The sequence below is a fragment of the Mus pahari genome, chromosome 1, assembly GCF_900095145.1.
Source record: "Mus pahari chromosome 1, PAHARI_EIJ_v1.1, whole genome shotgun sequence".
Classification (NCBI taxonomy): Eukaryota; Metazoa; Chordata; class Mammalia; order Rodentia; family Muridae; genus Mus; species Mus pahari.
The window spans coordinates 65,939,620-65,964,533 of NC_034590.1; positions in this window are offsets into that span (position 1 = coordinate 65,939,620).

Genomic DNA, 24,914 nt, shown 5'->3' on the forward strand with positions numbered 1-24,914 from the left:
TCTGCTCTAGTATTTCTTGTTGGACATGAGATTGAGTACTTGATGTATAGAACATATATATATATATATATATATATATATATATATATATATGTGTGTGTGTGTGTGTGTGTGTGTGTATTTCCCTACATGAGTCGACAATCACATCTATATTCATGTGTATTAGATCCCAGGGAGTTCAAAGGAGGCCATTGAATATTCTGGAATTTGAGTTACAAGCAATTTTGAACTGTCACATATGTGATGGAAATTGAACTCAGGTCCTCTACAAACTTAGCTCCTGAGCCACATCTCCAGCCTAGCTGTACAATTTTATTTTTAAAGAAAGATTCCCCTCCAAGACTCTCTGATCTATAGGAATTTTAATTCTCTGAACTTCAGATGTTTGCATTCAATATGGTATATTCAAAATAGCAAGCCAAATTTCCCAAATTAGATGTTCAGAAATAGTGTAACTGAATCAGAGAAGTGTGCATATGTGTGAAATAGTTTTAAACACATATATGTGTGTGTGCGTGTGTATTTGTACATTCTTTTATGTGTATATGATGTGTATATGTTGTTGTGTATTGTGTATATGTCAGTGTATATGTGTGTGGTATGCATGCATATGTATGCGTATATGTGTCTATCTATGTAAGTATAGTTCGACTTGCTCAGGTAGAACTACAATCACCTTTCCTTTAAGTCCCCAGCATCTGATTTTCTTCGTTTTGCAGGTGATTACGTTTATCATGGTTGTATCTACCACAACCAGCAATTCCTCTGCTACTAGACAATTCAGTAAAATTGTATAAGCATTAGAAATGGAGACCAAATTTCTTGGCTGTAGTCTGAACCCACCAGATGCTAATGTATATGTTTTTGGCTTCTTTTTCCATATATAAATTATGGAAGTCTTAAACTCTGATATTAATATCTTCTTGATCATATTGAGAGTAAGATTCTAAGATTCTAAGGCCCAGAATAGCATTCTATAAATCTGTACTACTAAATATGACACTCATTTGGGATTACTTTTTTCTTTAACAGGGAAATACTCTAAGTAATTTTAAATGTCTTGCTACTACTTATTGGAAGGCTTTGTAACTACCTCCTCATTGTTAGCTAAGGGGAGCTACTTTTGTTTGCATCTTTAGAACAATAAGGGGAGGTCAACAAACATTAGAAAATATGAGGAATCATTTTTCCATCGTGTCTTTTTCCAGCTCCACCATCTTTGTTTTAGTATAGATTGTACATTATGCATTTTGTCTCAAGAGCTTTTGACCACTGCTGAGGAAAATCCAGAGCTGACCCAAATCTCACAGTTACTCCACAATTGAAAAATACTCACTTAGCACCTACTGAAACCCAAGTGGAGAAAAAAGTGACTGTAAGTAGGCACTGAGGAATGTTAACTACTCCTGGTGAAGGTTGCAGTAAGTTCTCTTTCTGAAATGCTTCATTGGTTTTGAGTTTGTTTGTTTTTTTTTTTCTAAACCACTCTAAAAAATAGATCCAAAAGAGACTCTGCAAAGCAAATGCACTACTGCGGAAACAGTAACAGTGATCCTGCCTTACATAGGTTAACAGATTTTCATCAGTTAAACTCTGACCACTGCATATGCACTGTGGCATGAATTTCTGAACTCACACTCATATTATTTGAAAATTCACTCTCTCTCACATACACACTATCACCTGCAGAAATAAGTACAAAATTAATAAAAAGATTTCTTAAAATGAATCTTGAAAATTGGGAAAAACATTGGAATTCTGCTTCTCCCTCTGTTCTCTTTCTGAAAAGAAGTAAGAGATGGGCATCGATACCTTACAGGAAAGATTTCTTAATTCTGAAAGTAGTGATGGAATGGTTAATGTCTTAAAAAAAAACAGGAATTTCTTTTTTTAATCTGAGATATTAGAAGTCGGTTTTCCAGCCTGGCTAGATCCTGGTAAGACCTTGCATCCTGGCTTGTAGATGGCTGCTTTCATGGTATGCCATGATGAGAAAAGAAGGAAAAATAGAGGAAGAGATAGACAAGGGCACAATCTTTTTTCTTAGCAGGACTGTGATCCCCCAAGACTTTATGATGCACAGTTGCATCAACAGCCCTGCTTCTACCTCAATGGCTCCACTGAGACAGGGTCACTGTGAACATGCCCACTTCTAACCTCGTGATTTCAGTGAGACAAGGTCACCATAAACATGTCCAAGCCCTAATATTATTTCTATGGCAAAAGGTGTCATGTAATTGATTAAATAGATGGTTATTGTGCCATTAGAATATCTGAGATAACTGGGTATATATTTTTACTAATCACCAGACATCCTCAATCTTACAACTTCAATGTATTTGGGAAAGAAAAGTCAATCTGAATGGAAGGAAACAAGGGCTAATATAGGGCTCTACTAAAGCTCATATCCATTTATTTTTCCTTATGTACTAGTCTTCCTTATTTACAATTTTTTAATTAATTGTCACATACTCACTGGTTAACATCTTCAGGGACAGGAGTCATTTCCATATTCACACTAGGATAGAATGGATAATTTGTGTTTGTTGCTTTATCAAATTCTGAGACAACAATCAACAATCAACCCTCTAACCTCTAAACAACTTACATGCTGTATCTCTGTCTCTCTCTGTCTCTCTGTATCTGTGTGTATGTGTGTGTGTGGTGTGTGTGTGTGTGTGTGTGTGTGAGAGAGAGAGAGAGAGAGAGAGAGAGAGAGAGAGAGAGAGAGAGAGAGATGCTTCAGGAGATGTGAATAAGGAATTGGTTAACTTTGTAAGCTGGTGAGGGCTAATGTGATTAAAATCCCCCCTAAGGTCTAACCAGTAAGTGCTGCTAGTTATATTTGGAATTTAGCTCAACTTAACAAGAATTGATTAAACTTCTACTGCATGTTAGACATTGAACCAGATGCTGAAGCAATTAAGACCAAAATTAATGAAAAGAAAAAAGCAGCCTTTTTCTTAAGGAGTTCTATCACATTAGAAAAACAGAAATGACCAAATAATTGGACTCTTTTGAGGTAATTATTTTTAAAGCCATAATCTCAAATTTGAATGGAATTTCTTTTAAAGATTATTGTGGGATAAGAGAGGTTGTTCTATACTGCCAATCTACATGCTATCACGTCTCTTCCATGAATGAACAGGGAGCTAATAATCTGAATTTAACATGATGGCTTTCCATGTACTCTAATAATCAAGAAGTCAGTTCTATTTATATGTTGCAGGTATATATAGGTATATGCATATTTTCTTTATAATGTTACTTTTCAATTGTATCCAACATGCCTTCTTAAATTCATGAGATTTGATAAAATAGTTACAGAATATCAGTTACTCATAAAATGACCAATATAATTTTAATAGCATATTACATTTCTTTATGTGCCAGAAACCTAAAAGGGGCTAAAACAATAGCAGGACCCTCCTAGACCCACACTGCCTAGAAGCACTGCCTGGGATCCTAGAAGCACTGTAATGTAGGCAATGTCAAATGTTGTCTGTGAGGGGCCAGACAATGTAGCTTTCCATATTATTTGATTTTATGATCGCTATTCAACTCTGACATTTTGTATCACAATGCCAAGCTGCCAAAGACAACATATAGTCATTGAAGTTTTACAAGAAACATGTATTAACAAAAACAGGGAGCAAGCACCGTTTCTCCCACAGTCTACAGATCCCAGGAACAATGCCATCAAAAATCTTTCAACACTGTTTTGATTAAACAGTTATATATATATATATATATATATATATATATATATATATATATATAATGATCTGCTATAGTAAAAGATAAGAAGATAAAACTTAAATAATCTCTTAACTTCAGGTCTAGAAAAAATAGGAGAGATAATATCAATGAAACTGTATATGGCAGAACAACTTCTCTAAAATGATGCTAAGTGGCATACTGTGTTCTTGTCAATGATCATAAAGGGAAATATCATGTACTTATTTAATATCCAGATTATTAATGAAATATTCACTTTAGTACCAGAGGTCCAGTTGCCTTGAAAGTGTTTTATCTCGGGGAACAACTACATGATAAGCCATTTGAGATTTCAACATTAAAATAGAAAAGGAAAAGGAAAGGGGTATAAACTGAGTCTAAGCTATAGACTTAGTCAGTCATCACAACTGGTAAAGAATATCACAATAACAGGACTGAGGTTAGTGAAGAAACAAAGCTAAACAAGTGCATTCCTTCAGTGCACAAGCTCTGACTTGGACAATTCTCACAGGAAGGACTGCAGCTCTAATAAGCGCCAGAAAGATGGTAATGAGTAATCATGAGAGGGTTAACCTACTACTCAACATGGTGACAAGAGTGATAGGTTATAAGTTCTCCTTCACAACTGATGCTGAAGATAATGGTCTGAGAACTGTGCATGATGGCTATTGTGAGCTGTAATCTTAGGAAGACACCCAAGGTCTGATAGACAGCCATGTTCTGTAAAAGTGTGTCCCTTGTCATGCCTTGAACTGTGTTTTGTCCTCTGCTTTCCATCTATGGCCTATAGAAGCACAGTTGACCCTGGAGCATGGCTTTGAGTCAGCCACTGAAAGGAAACACTTTCATCTCTGGACTCTGGGAGATGACCCATTCCCTGGTCATTTCCTCACCAGAAGGCTGTGGGGAAATTTGGTTTTCAACCCACTTCAGATGGATTGGCAGGATTAACATAGTCAAAATGGCCATCCTGCCAAAAGCAATCTACAGATTCAGTGCAATCCCCATCAAAATTCCAACCCAATTCTTCACAGAGTTAGAAAGGGCGATTTGCAAATTCATCTGGAATAATAAAAAACCTANGATAGCAAAAACCATTCTCAACAATNAAAGAACCTCTGGTGGAATCACCATGCCTGACCTTAAGCTNTACTACAGAGCAATTGTGATAAATTAAAAAAAAAAAAAAAAAAAAAACCTGCATGGTACTGGTACAGCGACAGACATGTAGATCAATGGAATAGAATTGAAGATCCAGAAATGAATCCACACACCTATGGTCACTTGATATTTGACAAGGGAGCTAAAACCATCCAGTGGAAAAAAGACAGCATTTTCAAAAAATGGTGCTGGCACTTCAGATTCTAAGTATTCAAAAATGCAGCCAAAGTAAATTATAATACTAATTGTATTTACAACAAAGCTATAACTATGTAAAGTGCCAACCAATTATTTTTGTTATAATGACAGAGAAGCTAGATGAACCTTAAGTATCCAAATTATTATAAAACAGAACAAAAGAAAACAACAACAAAACCTAAGACAATAGACAGTATGTGACTTCTATAAAGATTCACAAATAAAGCCTGAAGCAAAATTCTGAACATTTAATTAGAGCATATTATAGTTTCACACAAACTTATATGCATAGGTTTCTTAATTCTAGGAAATAAAATATAAGACTATATCTAAGTGCTATGTAAAAATAAATTTAAGAGCATAATTATCTAGGTATGATTTTATTTCTTAATGGAAATTATGTTTTGTGCCTCAAATACATGACTACTTACCATATTAGGCCATTCCTCATAATCACAAGAAATATTTATTGTCACAATTGAACAAAGAAAATTTAAAAGCTTAATTTATCAAGAGTCAGATAACCAGCTGATCAGTCTCTTCAATGCTCTTACCTCATTGTTCTTTTCCACAACGAGTCCAGAGTAATAATGTTTCTGTAAATTTTAAAGGACCCTTAATACTTCCAAACAAAATGTACCGTTCAGTGTTTAACAAAATCAACCAAACACACACACGTACACACACATGTACACACACACAAACACACACTAAAATGCACATAATGGAACTTGGAGAAGGGACTCTGTAAGTATTAAAGCAGTGTTTGTCTTTGTAAGTCCGTGCAGTTCTCCTTTATTACAGGTCAGTATGAAGCAATGGATAATTGGCACAGTCATGCATCAAAGTTTAGAGCATAGCTCAGAGAAATGGACAGCTGTTTCCCAGCCCAGGTTTATATATCCGAGAAGCCAGCATCCTTCTAAACTTAAGCTGTTTACTTTCATTTTGTCCTGAGGTCAGGAACCTCACCAGATAAGTGCTTCAGATCTATTGCAAACATTAATTTGGGGAAGGCAGTTTGTTCTGCAGTGGTAAAAGGGAAGATAAAGCAACCTGTGTAAACAAGCCATCTGCTGGTAACTAAAACAGGTTCCTATCGCCTCACATTTTACTCTTCCTTCTCCAAAAATAGTCTCCCTAAGAAAGTTAAATTCTGGAAAATTCTCTAAATGTTCTACATCAGTTCTGTTTTAAAGGAATAAAGTCTAGACAATATAGGAGAAGTTAGCAAACTTGTGCGTGGGAATTACGTGTTTAACTGAGGCAATGAGAGTGGGTGCTAAGCACATGGAATGAGTGAGTGGACATCATGATTCTGGCATGATTAGATCCATCCAGAAGGCCAGCCATTTGCTCCTTCTATGACTTTGAAAAATCAGTTTTCTTTTGCAAATTCCAGAAATTTCTGTTAATTGGGAGTTAAATTTTCCATCCTCAAGTGATTCTGTAAAGTTTTACTAAGAACACAATAATTCAAATATATGAAAAATATTATCAGCTAGCATTGGAGGGTAAACACTGAGACTATTCTTTCTGGAGATGTCTCAGTGACAAAGACCTTGCAGTGTGAGCATGAGAACCAGAGTTCAAATGCCCAGCACTGACTTAACGCCAGAGAGACGTGGTGGCTTACCTGTCACTCCTGCATGGTGAAGGTCGATATTTCCAATAAAATCTTAACCTTATCCTTTTTTAAACTTTTTTATTTTTAATTATTCAGCTTATTTATTTAGCTGTAGTCCTGAATTTTAGGTTTGAAGAGTAGTGTACATCTTAAAGATTCTTGTACATCCCTATATACCCTATTCTACCTGTTCACTTTTTCTCTATTTTTTAATTCCCAAGTTATCTTTTTCTCCTGTATCAGGTACCCCAAGAGACTTTACTATTCACTTCCCACCTGTAATTTGCTCCTCTTTTGCCTCCTCTATAATTTTATATGTATCCATATTAATTTTTTGTATATGTTTAAAATGGTGTGTGTGTGTGTGTGTGTGTGTGTGTGTGTGTGTGTGTGTGTGTGTGTGTGTGTGTGATATGCATGCACATGTATTTACATGTATGAGGAATTCTGAGTAACATAGAGAGCCTTCCTCTGTTACTCCTCACCTTGTTCATAGAGCAAGGTCTCTCAGGTGAACCAAGAGCTTATTGAAACATCTGCTCTAAAATCTGCTTGCTCCAAGGTTCCCCTGTTCACATTCCGAGTCCTGGAATTACAGGTGGGTCACCACACACTTGTAGCCTTTCAGTGAGTTCTGGTGATCTGATATTTGCTCCTCATGTTCATGCAGGAAGCACAAGGCAGAGTCATCTCCTCAGAACCATATTTCTACACTGATATGTTCACACTCAAGACCGTTGGCATCTGCCACAGAATGTAAGCACCACACAAACATGAGAGAAGCAATCCGGTTTTTCATTACAGTTCCAACCCTGAAAAATTTCCCAGGCATAAAAGATAACTCAGACTTCTTCTTTGAAGGGATAAAAGAAATAAGTAGAATACCTAAAGTAGAAATTTTTTCTCACTAAAATCCCTGTCATTATGTTAATTTGGTTTTTTAATTCTTGCTATTATGTTAATGTATTTTTTTAAAGTAGAAAAGAAATCCTACTAGATTTCCAATGGGAAAATTAAAGAATTACTTCAAACGTGATGGATATAATACCACCATCTTTAACAGAAATGGAATTTGTAAAAGCAAATCAAATAGTGTGATGTGTTATCAAATAAAAAACAAACAGGATTAAAGTCATATATTCAATTAATTTGATTATCAATATATTATCATAATTAACTTAAAGCTTTTGGAATATTTATGGATTTTGTCTCTAGTTAGCAAGATTAAACGAAGTTTTAACTTCTACTTTTTCCAGATGGTGTAAATAAATGTACATTTATTTTTAATATATATATTTGTATGTATGTACTTTTATCTAAAGAACAAAAGAAATAGAGCACTTGGCAACAGGAAACTTTCTGTGTCTGATGGTTGCAAAACTTCAATCCTGAGCTGGCAGCAAGGCTAGACCATGGCAGCCCGAATTACTGGTTTTATTTATAAAGCTGCATTTTCCCCAAGCAGGATGGGTGCATCCACTTGCTGATTTATGCCCTTGTCAAGGGAAGCTAAAGAACAATAATTCTCCAAAGCGAAGCCTTCCTTTGGGATGCTGTTTAGTCACTTCCCTCCCCAAATACTTGATCAATTATAAAGTATCTCTTGACACCCTAGGACACTTTTAAGATGATGTCGCTCATGGCAGATACCCCACAAACCCAGTGATGGATGCACTGCTTCTCCGGGTTCAAAAACCCCCTTGAGTGTTTGGTAGACTTTAGTGCTCTGCATCAAGACACTTCCTGAGTGAGTCATGTAGCTAGACATTCTCTGAATATTTGCATGCTGTCTTTGTCATGTGTTATCGGAACAGGGCACATCACCTTGCTCAAACTCAGACTGCTCTTTTGCACAATGGAAATTGATCTTCAGCTATTTAGTCTAACAGCATATCATATGATGACCCTGATGTGCTCTTGGCCATTTGAACAGTTTGTAAATTGTGAATTATTATACAAATACTCCTTTAATAGAGATATTATTCCTTTTAATTAGACTGTAATCCTAGCTAAGTTCTTGAAAAGTAGACCTTGCTCTCTTCATAGATCCATAGTGCTGAGCAGCGTCAGGTACATAGTGTTTAAGGAAGGCTCACTGAATTAATTCCGAGTCAGCAACAACCAATCCACATATGATCGTGTAACTTACCTTGTATAAGCTACTCATACTACTTTTTCAAAAGCATGAGTAGCCAAAGAATAAAAAATAAAAATTAAAAATTAAAAAAAGGGAATGAGTAGTCTCCATATTCTTGGCTTTATGAGGAATCAATATTGATTCAATAGATGCACATGGAATTAACAAAATATGCAAATGTGTCAGGTGTTTGGGTTAGATGGATTCAGATAATGTTTCCTGATAATATGGTTTTAAAGCCAGTCTTTTAGGATCAGAAGGAATTAAAGTAGGGAAGTTGGGTATAGGAGTCATTTTGGGAGGCAGATAAAATGGAGCATGGGCACATATTTTATGTAGTTCATCACTAGGAGTTACAATGTATCAACTAAGGATGAGGGTTCAGGTGACAGCAAAGTACCAGCCTAGTGTCCATGAGGTAATGGTTTGGGTGCATACACACACATACACACACACACACACACACACATGCAGCATGGAAATATTCAAGTAGACATTGAGCTTGTCAGGGAAACTATGCCCTCTTTGTCTTTCTCTTTCTTTATGTGTTGGGTCATGTAGGCCCACTATGGTTGAGGTTTTACAACTGTTTTTGGTTGTCAGTACATTCAAATCACTACCAACCTTCTCATTAATAGGAACTCACCAGTATACAATTCACAAGACAGGTTTCTATGCTTGAACATGTCATTAGAAATCAATCTTGAAATCTCAGAGAGAGAGAGAGAGAGAGAGAGAGAGAGAGAGAGAGAGAGAGAGCTCTAAATCAATGAAATATGACGACCAACCCAGTTGTCTTTAAGGTACCAGTTTTTTTTTCATGGATTATTGTGTGCGAGAATTGAGTAATATCACCAGAAAAATAGTGTGTCCATGATGTTATTTTCATAGATACCCACAAAATTCTTTCTTCTAAAACACAATTTAGTGGTGAACTTGTGACTTGTTACCATAGGTTGTTATTTTAATCTAATGCCAAACTATAAGCACTCCTTTGGAAGTAAACCAGTACTGACCACAGCTCATTTTGTTGTCTAATATCCTGTTGAGAAGTCCCTAAAATAGACTACTATTCTCCTAAAATGCAAATTTATATTGACCTTGCATTTTGCTTCTCAGAATATTTATGTAACTTCCACTTCTTTCTCAGAAATCTTATTTGATATTTTTACTTTTTTCTTAATCACTCATATACCTACCCAGACATTTAAGTACACTAATAAAACTGTATATCATTTTATGTAATAGGATTTTTTTCAAATCTCATAAATTCTTTTGATGGTTCAGATGTTTTGGACAATTTCACACTAATTTTTGTCCTTTAATGGAAACATCACCTTCCTTTAAAATGTATGAAAATATTAAAGAACATTTTCCAGTATGCCATATTTTTAATTAAGATGAGATTTTTTACTGGTAATACAATATATTTAAACTAATAGCTTCTGTATTGAGACAGATTAGAAACCCATCTTCAATTCTGAATTTTTTGTTTATTTATTTATTTATTTATTTTTGCTCTGAGATTCAGCTATTTACCCTATCTCAGTTTCTTCAAATTCCATATTTGACCAGCAGAGATACTATCTAGGACAGAAAGCAGTATGCTATTGTAAGCATGAGATGAAATAATGTCTATAAATATTCTGTAAATGTAATGTTCAAGAGGAAAGCATGGCTTGTTATCGAAGAAATATTCTGAATGTTACAACCACATAGAAAAAATTTGAGAATGACTTTGTGGAAAGCCATAATAAAGGCTGGCTTAATGTGGAAGAGCAGCTAAGGAGACATCATATTAAAGGGTCCTAATATATTAAAATGTGCATTTCTTACAGGAGGAATCATATAATTCTAAAATATGACTTGGGGAATATACTAAATTTCTCAATTACAATCTTCTCACTAGTAAATAGGATAAGTAATAGTCTTGGCTAAATAAGAGAGTTTTGAAGTTTTAATGAACTACCTGCATTTACAGCCTGTGTGTGTTGGAGAAAAGGTGAGTTCACTTGAGCACAATAAACCTTATGTATAATAGGCAGTTTTAAGTATTCTTAAGAGATAATTCTGGCAAGGACTCTCAAGTTATTTGTGCTTTCACTCCTAGTACAGTTATAATTAGAAAAGTGTTTAGCAGTTGAAGACCTCTAAGCCAAGCATGATAATTCACAAAGTCTGGAAAAATTTACAATAAAGAAAATGCTAGAAATAATTTTCATTAGTCAATATTTGTTGAGACATCTATACCATGATTTCTGACTGGTGATTATTTCTAGTGTTTAGGCAGTAACGACTGTGGAATAAAACCTTTATTATTATTATTATTATTGTTGTTGTTATTGTTATTGTTATTATTGTTATTTTAAAGCATTCTGGATTTGGGAGAGAGAAAATAGAATTAAGTCAGTATACTTGTCTATATGTAAACAAATGTATGACCCAACCTTTCTACAAGAATTGAAATTATAATAATGACATCTACCGTTAGAGATTGTCCGAGTGTATAATAAGTATAATAAAGTTCTTATAAAATGATTGGCTTGGAATTTTTCTTAAGTTTTATTTATCTGTAAGTTCCATTTCATTTCTGTCCTATCTACTAACAAGGCAAATTTGATGTTACATTTCAAAATATTTGTATAAAGTACAAGTTTAGTACACATTTAAAATGCATATAAAGCAGAACCAAAATAGGCAATCACCTGTGCTATGGAGCAAAATCTAGACTGTTGCAAGCTACCAGGAGAATGTGGTAAGAACTAAGTATAAAAGAGACAGAATACATGAGCCATAGAGATATGAAAACTCCTTAACAAAGAAGTTTCATATTAGAAGTACTAAAAATAAATAAATAAATAAATAAACCAAAAAAAAAAAAAGAAAGAAAATGGAGTGTGCTATTTTTTATTATAGGACTGAGTTGTCAATACTTCCTGAATACAGCAGGTATATTATTCCAAAACTTTAGCCAAATTACCACACAACTTCCCTATGTATGCAGAAGAGATTATTGTATTGCATGCATAGATGCTTAAGTAGTATTTCTGTGGGGGCCTCATGAGCATTAGTATATGTGGTGATTCCTCAGTTTATCTTTTTGAATGAATTGACTTTGTTGAACAGCATGTATTGCTTGGAAAGTTGAAAGATGGGGAAAGGCAAGGGTGAATGACAATATTGGATAATGTGTCATAACTTCAGACAGAATAGATGACTATATCCAAACTAGACTGTAATAAAGGAAAATGTGTGATACTTGTTATTAAGGAGAAAATATAGAATAAAAGAGCTGAATGAAGGGTAAAAAAAATTGGCTCTTGTGAGAATCTGTTATAGATGATATAATCACAGATTGATTCTTGATTTATGCCAAACATGTAGGCCAAAGTTCAATAGTCTACCCTTTGATATTCAGGCGAAGATAGAAAAGGAACAGTAACTTAGGAGAAAGTGCAAAGCCAGTATGGGCTAGAACAATTAATTAAACTTTGTTCCCATGATGATTGTTTGTCTAGTTCACAGTTCCCTTCACAATCTTATGAAGCACTTGCACATAGGAAAGAATTAATTCATCTCTTGATATATTCTAGAGGACAGAAGAACCCTGTTAACTAAATAAAGGACTGGCTGATAATAGATGGATTTTTTTTATACAGGAAAATAGTACTGAGACATAATCTGATAGAGGCCAGAGAAATGCTATTGTTTTTCTAATTTTACAATGTCACAATTTCATCAGCTCAAACTACAGAACACGCCTCACATCTTCAAATCACTTCTTGTTCAAGAGAATAACCAGACTAGGATTTACAATCATGCTTTAGAGTTCACAGTGAGCTGCATGTTTTTGAAAGCATTTGATTGATTATAAGACCCATAAGGAAAATCCTGAAACATTCAAAATTTATGTCTATTGTGTAGTAAATACACACACACACACACACACACTCACACACACACACACACACAGTGGGGAATATAAGTTCAAATTATAAAATACATCTGAAATAACAGGGCTTGATTTTGCCAACATTAATTTTCACCTGAGTTATAAATGACTCATGTAATAAATCAGGATTCTAATGTCCTATGATCACCATAAAGGTTACAAATTCCAGCCCTTGAATTTGACATACAACTCTGGCTTATAAAATCCATGTATCATCTATAATTTTGATATTTTATCAAAATAAAATTGCATCGTAAATTTCCAATGTACAAAGTACAGTGGCTATGAAGACTGACTTCGGCAAGAGATGATTTAGAAATTACTGAGAGCCAGAGTTTCTGTTTTTTTTTTTTCAGTCAGTTCTCACACATTGTAGATGACTAAGGGAAAAATGTGTAAAAAAAATACCTCACTCACTAGAAAGATCTAAAACTACTGTGGTCTTTAGAAGCTGCTGAGGCCTTACAGGATATGGGTCTAAAGATAGCAATTGGGTCAAATGAGCACAAGTGGAAACAGTCAAGTTTTCTTTGGCTTCCTTTCCCAAAATAAAGTTTTACATGGCATTCCTAATAAAACTCAGAGCTGTCCCTTCACTGACTATATGTCATATTTTATAGGCTCTGGCATTATAGATGTGTCCTAAGACTATCCATAAGTAGAGTGTGTGTGCTTTCTTTTTGCTCTCTATTTAAATATAATGATAACTGGAAACATTTCCTTAAATAACAGTGATACCAGTGTTACTCATTGCTACACTTCTTGAGCTTATCATATGAGCAGAACACTATGCTATTTTCATACAGCATATCTTTTGATTCATATATTAGTCATCCATTAGTAAAACTGCTACTGATGAAGTCACCTGTAGACTATGCATGTGCATGTCTCTCCACCCTTTCTCTGACTAGTCTTCTGAGACACCAAAACTCAAAAAAGAGGTTACACACACACACACACACACACACACAAATTGCTTCAAGATTTTTAGAACAAGTAATATAGTTATTTTCTCCTAATTAAATCCCTCCACGAAAGTATGTGGAATTGATAAAATGTCCATACAGCCTTCTACATTGGCCAGCTAATGCCTATAGATCTAAGAACCCCAATGTTCCAAAAAAGAATTTTCCACAGAGATCACAAACCTGGTCTTTATATGGGACTCTTCCTTTATAAATGATGACTGTTGTTTTGTTAGCGTTCTGTAAACCACATCTTGTCATAACAATGCATTAAGGGGTTAGATTTAGCACAGAGGTTGTGTGTTTTGAATATACAGTATGTATAGTATCCTTGTTTGATATTCATTCACGTAATTATATTTGGAGGGTAAAGGTGTATTGATTATTTTAAATTTTTTTATAAATTTAAATATATTTCCATTAGATTGAATTGTCAATCAGGCTTAGAAATTGGTTAATAATATTTGACAGCATTTTATATCATTTGTTTTCTTTTATCAATATTTTTGGTCATATATATATGAATATTCATCAGTGTTTGAGTTTTCTTCATGGTCACTATTTCTACTATGTACAATTTTATATTGACAAAGTGGAGTCAGACCATCAACTTCAGAACTTGCAAAATTTCTTTATTCTTAGCATGTCAAGTGTTCTTTTGATGCATCATTTCTTCTATTAATATTACTTGTTGCTTAATGTACTAATTGCATAAAGCATCTTCAATGGTATTTATGCCTTAAAATGCACTTGACAATGTGGTGATCAACTTCCAATATATCATTCCATTTTCTAGCAATTGATCAGTATCCCTGATGAATTTTACATCTTTCACTAGTCATTCATATAAGACATTTCAGTAAAAATTCAAACAATCTAATATTTAAACAAAGAAGAGTTCCAATTGTGTGAAGCTGCCTCGGTATTATAATGAAAATCCCACTTTCAATGGGATTTGGAATGAGAAGAATAATTCTCACTTAACAATTCTGACAATATTAGAAGTTCTACATTTATGAAAAATGTGACAAAATTAGTAATTTTGATTATGTTCTATAAGTCTCTCAATTCTCCTTGGAATGAATTTGTTACAAATCTACTTCCTCTTGTTCATCAGTATTACCAGAGTATTTGGTTTTCTATACACCCTTTGAACCTTTACATGACTGCTGTAGTCCTACAATTTATACTTGTTGACTTCTGTATATACATTCATTGCTTTATTTACTAATTTTCTCACTATTAACACAACAATTTGTTAGCAATTTCTATGGCGTCTTTGTAATTATTGTGGAATGTTCAGAGGAAGTAAGCACAGTGGCTTATAGTGAAGATGTATTAATAAACACTGAACTGTTGTGCTCATCAACAAGAGAGCCTTGACCAATCTAAAATTTAAAAATAAACACTAGAAATATCAAGTGCCATTTCTTCTGCCTAGGAAGGCATGGTGTGGAAAATGTAGAATTTGAACTCAAATCTGTATGACATCTGTCATAGGAGATCTGTCCTATCTCCATCCTACAGTCCAGGGGGAAATCTTGGTGCCCTTACTCTTTCCCTCCTCTTTCATTGTTTTTCTGCCTTTCTTTCTTCCTTCTGTTTCTCTCCTTGTTTACCATTCTCTCTTCCTCCTTTCCATTTTTTTTTTTTAGAAAAAAAAGCAAACGTTCCACATATTTTTTAAACTCATTCTCTCTGAAACCTTTGCTCATGAATTAATCTATGAATGCTTTGTGAAACACCCCTCCTTTTCTTCAAGTTCTCTCCAAACCTAGTTCTTCACTTAGGACAACAGCAAACCCTTCTCACATCCCCTCTTCAGATTGCTTGAGTGATATATAAACAAAAGTTTTAGATCACACAGGGATATCTCCTTTCTTTTTAAAATCCAACCTGATGTGGGGGAAATGTATTCTTAACAGTATTTTTAATGTGTGCTATCTCATGGTTGAAGATTTTAGACATATTTGTATACTTTAAATGGACATTTTTATTTCATCTCTTGGGAACCCTGATTGATATATCAGTCCATTTATTGATTGGTTCATTTGATTTCTTGGGGTTTTTATATATCCCCCAAGAAGATTAGATATCAGTCCACAATCACACACACACACACACACACACACACACACACACACACACACACACACACACATTACAAAGTTGTTTTTTCATCCATAGGCTTTCTCTTCACTTAGGTATTTATTTATCTGACAGAAGTTGTGACTTTCATTCTATTTGTCAACTCTTGATTTAATTTTCTGAACCATTAGATACTAGTCAGGAAATACTTTCCTTTGCATGGATCTTGACATGACTTCCTTATGTTTCATTCTAAAATTACTGGCAAAGTTAGAGGAGAGAATAATCCCTATCCAAAGCTAGTGAGAATGTAAATTTCTCCCGTTTAACGGGAATCATTATAAACATTCCTAAAACACAAAAAAACAAAACTGCATGAACCTGAAATATCCCTTTTCCGGTTATGTATCTGATTAATGTAAATAAACACATAATGAACATATAGATGCCTGCACATCAATCTGTTTTGCACAGTGCTAACAATAGTCCCATTATGCTATAAGTTTACATCTTTTACATGTTTGTCAATGGATGTATATATATATATATATATATATATATATATATATATATATATACAAATACACACACATACACAATGAGGCTTTATCCAGACGTAAACATGGATGAAATTATGTTATTTAGAGGAAAATATTTTTAAACTGGGGAAATTATTGTGAGAATGAGAAGCAGAATACAAATTTGAAAGATTCAGAATAGAGAAGTAACTCATAAGGCTCCTTGGATAAATGGTGAAAAAGAGATACTTTATTGATGTGGGTAGCTCTGAATTCTTGTTCAATTTAGAGCATATGATCACCACACTGTACACTTTTGGTCTTTTTCAAGTACAGATGAAACTAATAGAGAAGGTATGTTCATTTCCTCAAAATGCAGATTCGTTTTAATTGTTTACAAGTTTATTTATTTATTTTTTATTTTTTTGGTTTTTCAAGACAGGGTTTCTCTGTATAGCCCTGGCTGTCCTGGAACTCACTTTGTAGACCAGGCTGGCCTGGAACTCAAAAATCTGTCTGCCTCTGCCTCCTGAGTGCTGGGATCAAAGGCGTGCGCCAACACGCCGGCTAAAAATTATTTATTTGGATTGAGAGAAAGTAGTTGTTGCCTTATAAAGGCATGCTTAAATGTGCAAAATAGTTTATGTGTTGCCTACTGATATAATTGTCAAGAGAGGAAACAGTTCATTGACAGATCTGACACTTTTTTAAATGATTGTAGACACAGCCTAAAGAAGAACCCCCCCCCCAAAGAAATGTATCTCTACCATTCTCCTCAGCTTCCAGTGGTTCAATGGATGTGGCATGAATTCCCTTAGTGTAACTATACTTGTCAATATAAGAAAGAGAAACAAGAATTTCTAAGACTAGTAGTGCTAAAGGTGTTTGTCTATATATAGCTTCACATCATCCTTCTGGTGACTGCACAAATGAGCACTGAGTATGAATTAGTTTTAATCAATACACATTTGCTTTGAAAGTCAATCCATTAATCTGAATTTGGTATTAGAGAACCAGGAGATAATATCAATTCTTCTGGCTTGTTTAACTAATGGTCACTAATTTTGCTGAGAGCAAATAGCAGACCACTGTGCTATTTGTTAATCTTCAAAAATGAAAATCTGATGTACTTATTTCTTAACTCTCAGACTCAATGCAATTACAACGACTTCCATGTAGCAGATTCCTAGTGGTTCAAGTCAGTTGAGAATGGTACAGCTATGGAGCTCTGGCTTTCTATGAAAAATTTCAAAATTCTTAGCCATACCTTTATAATTCCTTGATTTAAAAAAATGATGTAAATAATATCTATTCAGGTGGACAATTTTCTTAAAAGAAATAGCTAGCATCTACTACATTTTAGTTAATTTGTTGCCCTTAGTCATAGAGCAGTGTTGTTGATAATGTTTTTCTGGAATGACATCACTGTTTACAGGTCAGGATTAGATGATTCTTTTTTTTTAATTTATTTATTATTATTTTCTTTATTTACATTTCAAATGCTATCCCAAAAGTTCCCTATACCCCACCCCCGCCCCTGCTCTCCTACCCACCCACTCCCACTACTTGACCCTGGCCTTCCCCTGTGCTGGGTCATATAAAGTTTACAAGACCAAGGAGCCTCTCTTCCCAATGATGGCCAATTAGGTCATCTTCTTCTACATATGCAGCTAGAGACAAAAGCTCAGGGGGTGCTGGTTAGTTCATATTNTTGTTGCACCTACAGGGTTGCAGCCCCCTNCANCTCCTTGGGTACTTTCTCTAGCTCCTCCATTGGGGGCCCTGTGTTCCATCCTATAGCTGACTGTGAGCATCCACTTCTGTGTTTGCCAGGCACTGGCATAGCCTCACAAGAGGCTCCTATATCAGGGTCCCTTCAGCAGAATCTTGCTGGCATATGCATTAGTATCTGGGTTTGGTGGCTAATGATGGGATGGATTCCCGGATGGGGTAGTCTCTGGATAGTCCATCCTTTCATCTTAGCTCTAAATTTTGTCTCTGTACCTATATTCAAAATCACTTAAATCATTCCATATGATAAATTTTATAAATACACTTCTAAGTACTAACGATGTTACAGCAACTTTTGGGTATTTTGGTTGACAAAATAGACTAGACCATCTACCAATGAATATTCTATTTAAGGAGAGGCAGGAAAGTGAGAAAATTATGAAATAGTGTCAACCAGCGAGACGTATCACACTCACTAGCTTTATTTAGCTTTCTCTTGTTAGATACTTGAGATTATTCTATTACTTGGTTCTTGTAAAGTAGGTCTGAAATAAACATTGATGGCTCTGTGATACATTGATTTGGAATACTCTGGGTAAGTCCTCATGAGTAGTATACCTGGTTCATATAGCAACCAAGGAACCCATATTTATTTATTCATTTATTTATTCATTCTTTCATTAATTTTTGTTAAGTCTCAAACAGTTCAAACATTTTAAGAGGTTGAAGAGATTCTTTCTTTCTTTCTTTCTTTCTTATTTCCTTTCTTTCTTTCTTTCTTTCTTTCTTTCTTTCTTATTTCCTTCCTTTCTTTCTTTCTTTCTTTCTTTCTTTCTTTCTTTCTTTCTTTCTTTCTTTCTCCCTCTCATTAACTTAAACCAGAATTTAAAAAAAAAATGTCATATTGTATCTACTTTATGGTTTCTACAGTCTTTCTTGGGTAGAATTAACACTGAGATGTGCCAAAGCTCAGGTAGATCACAAAGATATGGCACCTGATGTTGTCTGCCATTGGTAGAGGAAAGCACAGAAACTATGTTGGGTAATGGGGGCTTCAAATAAAATGTACAGAAAGGGCTTAACATTATTTCAGACTCTTGTAAGTGAGAATAATGTTGGCTTTTATTTAATAATTTATTGAAATTTTTAATTGTCTTTAGTCAAAAACTCCTTAGCTCACTCACATAACAATAACATCATCCAAGTCTTTAGACATTTAGTTGCTCGGGCTGTTGCTTTAGATTTCTTTGTTTTTCTTTAAAAATTATTTTTACTATATTAAAGTGTGTGTGTGTGTGTGTGTGTGTGTGTGTGTGTGTGTTGATGTGTGTTTTGATGTATATATGTAAATGCCTCTGCTCTTGCTGTCCAGACCATCAGATCACCATAGAGCTAGAGTTAAAAGATGATTCACCTGGTGTGGCTTCTGGGAATCAAACTCAGATGCTCTTAAAAAGAAAGAGTGTTCTTAACACCTGAGCTACCTCTCTAATCCTGCTCTTTCAAATTCCCAAAAACAAATTTTCAAATTTTTAATTTTAATTAGAATCTAATAGTAGATGTGCGTGTGTGTGTGTGCACGTGTGTAATGATTTACTATTGTTTTCTGAGCTCCTGTAATTAATGTACACTTACAATTGTTATGTTTTCCATTATAGTGATGGAAACATTAAGGCACATAGACAACTGCCACTGTCACTCATCAGGGAGAATTAGCATAGTCATTAGACCCCAAGGAATTTGGACTTCAAAATCTTTTTCAGAAGGTATAGCAGTGATTTTTATTTTCATGTCTCAGAGTTTCAGTGGATCTCAAAATTATAAAGTCTTTTTTGGTTCAAAAAGGACCCAGGAGAGTATGGCATAGACAGTGGCATACTAGCATACATACGCAATTTGCTAAGAACTCATACAGCAAAGAATAGGTACAAATGCAAGTGGCCCACAAGCTGAGAAGTAAAGAAAAGGATAGCAGGACAAAAAAGGCATTTTTGTTGCAAATCCTTAGTTTCATGATGAAAGCAAGTGCTTGAATTCCAGCTGTGATTGTATATTTTTTTCAGAGAACAAAGCTTTATAATAGTATCCTTGTCTCAACTAGACTGACAAATTAACACTTACTGATGGTGGTCCACACCTCTCTACCACATGGGGATGACAGCTGCTGCTAGCAAGCACAGAAGCCAGAATTGCTATAATTTCTTACCAAAAAGAATCTACCTTGTGTCTTCTATGTGCAGTCCTAGAAGAAAATAGATGAACACATACAAATACATTCTTCTTAGAAAATACAAAAATATACTTGTTTATTTATTAGCAGAAATTCGTTTTATTAGAACGAAAAGAAAGTGAGTTCTGGGAACAAAAAATATGCTTGCAAGGAAATGGATATATATATATATATATATATATATATATATATATATATATATAATTGAGTGAACATTATATAATTATAAATACACTCATTATAACCAATATTTGAGAGCTTATAAACTTTATGTGTGCATATCTACAACTTATATGCTGTATGTTTCAATACCCATAGCTTACAATCTTTATCAAAACATCTATTTGCATTTGTAAGTGTGCTCACATATATGGGCTCATGAATGTAGATACAGATAGTCTATCCAGAGAATGGTATTATAAAAGAAATCTACTTCAGAATCAAATATACTTGAACTAGCAACTCAGATCTCACCTCTGCTTCCCAAGTGCTGGGATTAAAGGCATGTGTCCCCATTGCCCAGAATGTTTCCTTTTTTAAAAAATAAAGGATAGTGATAGTATCCACTGTAATCATCGTTATCATAATAGTTCACCTGAGGAAATTAGCAAGAAATTTGTCACAAAGCACAAGATCAATAATGATCATAAAGTTGTGGTCAAACATGCAATTTGACATCTAGTTCCTAAGCATCCACTTTGCTGTAGGATATGTTTGGCATACACTGATAAAAGACTTACAGACACTTGTACATATGCATTGATTTAATTTGCAAAATATATTCTGCATACTTATTTGAACTTTATGGACACCTTTTGAGTTGTATGTTTAGTCATATATAATGCAAATAAATTCAACAAACATTAACTGAGAAATGCTTCAACAAGCCTCTAGGCTGATTCCGAGGGAGTTAAAATAAATAAACTCTATTTAATGCACTTACTCAATATTACTACATTATTTTGGAAGAGAGCAGCACAAAGGCATTCAAATTCCACATGAAATGCAATAGACTGTTATGTGGAAAAAGTGTGAGAGAATCAATTACTTCTGCCTTGGAGGACCAAGGAAAGGATTCACAGGTTAGGAGACAATTGAAATGGACTTCAAGACATGAAAAGGAGCTCATTAGAGATGAAATAGCAGTAAGAGGCAAAAGCCAGTTCAAAGAAATGGTAGCAGGAGCCTGAAAAGAAAGAGTTTCATTTGTGATTGGCTTTTTCTGTCACCTTACAAAGTTGGAACTTTATTTTATGAGTAACGGAGAATGATCAAGGTTGTTTAATTAGGAAAATATCTGTGTTCATCTACACTACAATAAGCCCTTGTACACAAAAGACAGCAGCGTAAGGATATATTACAGGAAGGAAGAGCATGCAGAAGGTAATTGTGTGATTGCAAAAAATGTAATTGTATAATCTCTACCACCCTGCAAAGCATACTCAGAACTGTAATTGCTTCTCATATAACCTGGAAAGGCTTATCTTCTCACTGCTGGCACGTGAGCCTCTGGAACCATTGGTTTTCTTGTCTCTCATTCCCTAAGGCTTTGTAGAAGGCTAGAATAGAATAAATGCACAGTATGTGTAAAGGAAATGAATTAAAGCTAGGTCCTATTATAGTGACTGGAATGGAGACTTGGGAGACTGGGGTCCTTTCTTGGCCATAGGTTATAACTTATATGACAAATTTCCTATCAAAGTCTGGAAGTGTCACTGTGGAATATGCTAGCAATGCTGATGGAAGTCTCTGAATACTTTCTCTCTTTTTCTTTCTATATTGAGGGAATTTATTATGACTTACAGTCTGTAGTCAAACTCCCCAACAATGATCAGGTGTGAATTAGAAATCTCTGAATCTAGTAGTTTCTCAGTCCCACAAGGCTGGTTGAACACTTTCAAGACTTGGGGAACCATGGACAGGGTTAGAATTGGACTAAAATCTAAATATACCAACAGCAAATACATTTCTGAAGTCTTGGACAACTCACTTTTCATATAGGCAATTGTAAATTCTTATCGATGATAAATTGCTATTTACTTATGTAAATATATCATGATAACCTACACAATATGTTTATATTTTCAATAAACATATGAGCCATTATGTGACATTTTCTTCTATGTCTACACCCATGCAGTACCCACTGTAATCTCATCAGTCCTTATATGTAGACACCTGGAAATTTTAAAATATTTTTCCCTCTCGATTCTACCTCTGTCTTGAGTGCTGACTACGTGGCTCCAACTGTCCTTTGAGATGTTCCTCATTTTTTTATTATTAAATGAGAATAATTTGAGCACCTTTGACAGCATTGCTTTGAGTATTTAATGAGTGTGATATTTTTAAATGCACAGAATTATTCTGGCTACATACTAGCTTGAGTTATGCGGAGTTACCATAATAGGTTAAGTGTTGTTCGGTTCTTATTTTACTATCAGTTTGTTTGCCTTGGTTATTAACAACATTCCAGATTTATTACTCTCCACAATAGTGTGGCAATAATTGGCATAACTTATGAACACATGCCCCAGAACCCTAATTCTGTGATCTGGCAGATGGATGATTCTAAAATTTACTTTCAAGGAAGGTTGCCACCCTCAAAATATTATTGAAATGTGTTTTCCAAAACATAAGCTGCCAGAGATGTCACCTGTGGCCTTATTGCTGAGCTTCAGTTGTACCAAATGAATTATCTTATCCACCACAATTATAGTCACATTTCCATGACTACAAAAAAAAAAAAAAAAAAAAAAAAAACTAAAACACTGGATATGAACAACTTTAAAAGAAGAAAGGTTTTAGTCGTCCCATTGTTCCAGAGGCTTCAGTCTTTTGATCAATTGAGTTTGTTTCTTTAGGTTTATGATTAGGTAGTGTGTGAGCAGACTGTTTACCTCAAAGTTAGCTGAATGACCAAAGAAGCGTCTGGATGTAGAAGGCCTATTGAAAGGGCTGAAATCCTTTTCCAACTAAGTCATATGCAGTGGTACATGACTGTCATCCCATTACCTGGGAAACTGATAGTTAAGATCATGAATTCACTTTAGTGAAAGTCAATTAAAAAATACTAAAAAGCTGGGATTGAAGTACTTCCACCCAGCTTACCTTTTCAGAGTTGATTGAACCTCAAATAAACCAACTCCATTTACATGTCATTAAAGATGCACACAGCTCTGCATACAGGTGTTTTGATAAATCAGGGAAGTTGTTTCAGATCCTGGCTGCAAGCCTTTATTGCAAACATAAAAGAAAACAACCATTTTTAATTTTTATATATCATGTATAGTTCTCAACCTCCTTCACAAAGGAAATCTCTGCACCCTGCGTCCATTTGATGGCCAGGTGAGCCCTGTGGGAGGATGCTAAGAGCATCCCAGCAAAACTTTGCCCACCTTGAATTTACTGATTATAATCACACCTCAAAGTGATGGTCTAGAGATTAATTATCTCACCCTTACTTTGCCATTTTAAATAGAGAAATAGAAATGAGAAAGAAAAAAATGTAAAAGCTCTTATATGAGTACAAATTTGATTCACAAAGACCTACAGGAGCTGTCTGTGGTATTTTCTTTCCCTTTACACAATCAATGTTTCTTTAGTTAGAGAGAGACTCCAATCTATCAGCCTGCTGCGAGTACCCCTTTGAAATCTTCAGGGTGATAATTTAAGTGAAGTAGAAATGGAGAGAAGGAAAAGGTCACATCCTTGGAAATCTTTTGTGATAAAGGATTTTTCCTGGCTGCTTAATAAGATGGCACAGAGGGGATCAACATTACAATTAAGTTTGCAATCTTGTTGTACCTAGTGACTGGGTCTAAATATTATCTTAGTCCCCTTGCCTCAATAAGGCTGATAAATTCCTCTGCCACTCCTTACCCTGTGAGAGGACTTATTCAGATGTCAAGCTGCATCTAAAGGAAGTATTGTTTCCTTGTTCAGCTCTTTCTTTACACACATGATCAAATTGTCTGAGAACTGTAAGTGCATTCCAGATTTATTTAGTGTGTTCTAATTCCCTTGGACTACACTGCCTCTGCTAAGTGGAGAATAAAAGACAAAAAACCGAGTTGAATGTTGTCTGATCTTTAGGTGATTCGTTTGTTTAGATGCTTATTAGCTGTGTCGCTTGTGTTCCCTGATTCTGACTTTCGTCCTTGAGGCTTGGTAATTCTGGCCTGGAAACTGTGCTGAGTGCTGCTTGCTTTGCAAGCTAATCAAGATAAGGTGATGTCTTCTTCCACCTAGATCACATCTTCTTCCTATTCACTAAATTACTTTTTAGAATAAAACTAATGGGTTTGTTAGGAATTTTGTTTACATTTACATGTTACTTGTTCTAATTCCTTCTTTCCATCCCCCATCCAGTTAGAGTGGCATTTGGTGGTCCCGGTTCATTTCTTTTCATAGAGAGTAACTTCTTCTGTTTTCCTGTCACTTTTTAAAAATAATTTTATTCGTTATTTTCTTCATTTACATTTCAAACGCTATCACTATACCCTCCCCCTCCCCTGCTCCCCTGCCCAACCACTCCCACTTCCTGGCCCTGGTGTTCCCCTGTATGGGGCA